The sequence below is a fragment of the Ursus americanus genome, chromosome 6 (genome assembly GCF_024610735.1).
Source record: "Ursus americanus isolate L20-20 chromosome 6, mUrsAme1.1.p, whole genome shotgun sequence".
Taxonomy (NCBI): Eukaryota; Metazoa; Chordata; class Mammalia; order Carnivora; family Ursidae; genus Ursus; species Ursus americanus.
The window spans coordinates 51807025-51810723 of record NC_142132.1 but is presented as its reverse complement, the minus strand read 5'-3'; the positions used below and the strand labels follow the sequence as shown (position 1 = coordinate 51810723).

Here is a 3699-nt window from a genome sequence, read left to right as displayed (position 1 = left end):
CTGGAGGCGGGGGGGCGGCGCCCGGCTCGGCCCTGCTCTTGCTTTCGCTTAGTCCGCACCGCGCAGCTCCGCCTGCGGGAAGAGACGCTCCTTTTGGGTGGACCAGCCGGTTTTATCACTTTTCTCCGTCCCAAAGCCCATCTCCAGTGCCGCTGGGGCTCTCTCAAGTCACAGCGGTAGGAAGCCCGGAGCCCTTTCCGTGACGGGCGGTTGAGAAGGGCCGCTCACCTGGAAGGCCAGGTGCAGCCTCTCCGCCTCTGATATACCTAACTTCCTCCCTGAGATAAAGACCGTATCTTTTGTTAGATCCCTATGAAATGAATTTATACTTATTGGGATCCTAGATAGTCAGAACTCGAGATACATTATAATCAAAACCACTCCAGACGGGACGTTGGGTGAGTCTAGGCTCCCCTCACACTAGAGCCCTAACATCTGACACAAACACTAGCATTAAATATCTGAAGTAATTTCAGGGGCTTAGACCAGTATCTTAAACTCATTAAGAAAGCTTATTTCAGAGCAAAAACCAGTTAACCTTTTACAGTGGTTCTCAAAGTGTGGTCCCCATACAAGTAGCAGCAATATCACCTGGAAACATGTTAGAAATGCAAATTTGGGGCTCCACTTTAAATTTACTCTGGGGTGGAGCCCAGCAATTTGTTTAACAAGCCCTCCAGGTGGTTCACACTTGAGTTTGTGAACCATCAACTTATTACTACACATACTTTTCTACTCAAAAGCTTCCTCGAGGGTGGGCCAGGAGTTCGGATTTTATTCTGGTTCCAGTGGGAAGCTAATTGGACAAGTTGAGTCAAGGCAATGACATAGCCCAATTTAATCTCTAGAAAAATTATTCCCCCAAATGAATGGCCCGCAAAACCCAAACCAACAGTTGATCTGATGATCAAATAAGCAGAGATTTATATCCAATACTGGAGGAAAAAATGGCTCTGATAGACCTACTGAGATAAGCATGTCAGAATTCAATTTAGTACTATCCTAAGGGATTATCAATAGTTTTTTTTAAATGCAAATTTTTTTCATTTGCTATGTTAAATAGATTGTCCTTGCTTATGTCAGTCTTCCATTAAATTGGAAACACTTTAAGGTCAGAAGCCATCTTAGATTGCTCAGCAGTTAGCATGAAGGTAGGCATTTAGGATTTTACGTACTCTCAACACCACTTTACTAAGTTGGAAACTTTTGTGTCACTTGTTACTGTGTGGCTTCTGTCTCCTGATTTGATTCTGATAGATACATCACACTTCACCCATTGCAATCAGTAACCAAACCCTATAGATTTTACTTTCATGCTTTACCCATAAAATGTCACTATTTATTTGTTAGAAATTACCCTTTCCTTTCCATGCCTCCTACTATTACCTTAGCTGGCACCTGCATTATCTTGTCTGAACCATGACACATCCAATTTGTTTTTCCATCATTAAATCAATACTTACACAGTATTGCTAGCTCAATGTTTATGTTGCTGTGTAAAATCAAAGTGGTATGGATTTAACAATAGGTACCACTTATTAAGTATGAACCATGTGCTAGGCATTGCATTTAGTACTTAGCAAATATTCTCCGTTTTTACATTCTCTAAGATTCCCCCCCCCCGGGGTGGGGGGAGGGGCAGAAAGAGAAGGGAGAGAGAAATCTCAAGCAGACTCTGACCAGCATGGAGCCCAACGTGGGGCTCAATCCCACAACCCTGAGAGATCATGACCTGAGCCAAAATCAAAACTTGGACACTTAACCAACTGAGCCACCCAGGCACCCCTACATTCTCTAAGATTTAAAAAAAAAAAATTTGGTAATAGCTCTATGAAGATATAATGTAAAGTGTACAATTCAATGATTTTTCATATATTCACAGAGCTGTACCACCACCACAATCAATTTTAGAACATTTACATCACCTCCAAAATAAAACCCATACCCTTAAGCCATTACTTCAATACCCTCATCCCCCTCATCCATATGCTGCCACTAATCTACTTGTCTTCATAGATTTGCCTATTCTAGACATTTCATATAAATGTACTCATACACTATGTGGTGTTTGTGACTTCCTTCACTTAACATGAACATCAATGAACATGTTTTCAAGGTTCATCCATGTTGTAGCATGAATCAGTACTTCATTCCTTTCTAAGGCCAAGTATTTCATTACCTGGATATACTACATTTTATTTATCCATTCATAAGTTGATGGACATTTGGGTTTTTATCTTTTGGCTATTGTGAATAATGATGCTATGACCATTTGTGTACACGGTTTCATGTCTCATGGGACATACCAAGGAGCAGAACTGCTGGATCAAATGATAACTCAATGTTTAACTTCTTGAGGAACTGCCAGACTGTATTCCAAAATAGCTGCACCATTTTATATCCCCACCAAGAGTGTATGAGAGTTACAACTGCTCTACGTCACCAACACTTGTTATCTTCTGTCTAATTACCATCATCTTAGTGGATGAAGTGCTATTTCATTATGGTTTTGACTTTTATTTCTTGATGACTAAAGATGTTAAGCATCTTTTCATGTGCTTATTGATCATTTGTATATCTTCTTTGGGGAAATATCTATTCAGATAATTTGCCCATTTTATAATTGGGTTTTTTGTTCCTTTATTGTTGAGTTTTAACAGTTCTTTAATATATATTCTGGATATAAGTCCATTATCAGATATGTGATTTATGAATATTTTCTTACATTCTTTTAACTTTCTTGATGGTGTCCCTTTCAGTAGTTTTAATTTTGATAAAGTCTAATTTACCTATTTTTATTTTGGCTGCTTATAGGTTTGGTGTCATATTTAAGAAACCATTGCCCAACATAACTTCATGAAGATTTAACCCTATGTTTTCTTCTAAGAGTTGGATAGTTTTAGTGATTTAGGTCTTTGATCCATTTTGAGTTAATTTTTGTATGTTGTGTGCATGTATGTGTGTGTTGGGGGGGCCCAACTTCATTCTTTTGCATGTGTTATCTTGTTCCAGCACTATCTGTTAAAAAGTCTGTTCTTTTCCCATTGAATTGTTTTATTACTCTTGTCAAAAATCAATTGAGCATAAATGTTAAGAACTTAATTCTTGCTTCTCAATTTAATGTCACTGATCTATAGGTCTATCCTAGGCCAGAACCACACTGTCTTGATTACTATTGCTTTGTAGTAAATTTTGCAATTGGAATGTGTGAGTCCTCCAATTTTGTGAACATTTTCACTTAACTCTTTTTTTTTTTTTTTTTTTTTTTAGGTAGGCTCCACGCCCAGTGTAGAATCCAACATGGGACTCAATCCCACAACCCTGAAATCATGACCTGAGCCAAAATCAAGAGTCGGATGCTTAACCAACTGAGCCACCCAGGTAACCCAGAACACATGAATTCTTACATTACCCCTATCAGGGTGGGCAATAAGAATGTATATGTGTGTGTTAGGGTTAGGGGTGGGAGGCTGAGGTCATGGCAAAGTTGTAGGAATGAATACTTAAGGAATATCCTAATCTTGAGAATGTGATAAGAGAAGGATGGCATGAGATAGGATGTGGCAGAGTGGCAGGCCCAAACGGACAGCTAGTGTTAATCACTCCTTTGGCAAGAGAGAAACCTCCAATCTTGAGGTGTTGTGACTAGACAGTAGTACTTGCCAGTGAATAGGAAATAGGATAAAACAAGTGACTTAA

The 3699-nt window shown here is 39.2% G+C and overlaps 1 long non-coding RNA gene across 1 annotated transcript in view; it reads left to right on the top strand.

Annotated features, from left to right (window-relative positions):
• LOC148109806 (uncharacterized) overlaps window positions 1–3699 on the top strand; it is a 47721-nt gene that overhangs the window by 1131 nt on the left and 42891 nt on the right. The window contains exon 2 of the long non-coding RNA XR_015724820.1: window positions 3271–3381. This is a non-coding gene — a long non-coding RNA (uncharacterized LOC148109806). The remainder of the gene's footprint in view (window positions 1–3270; window positions 3382–3699) is intronic.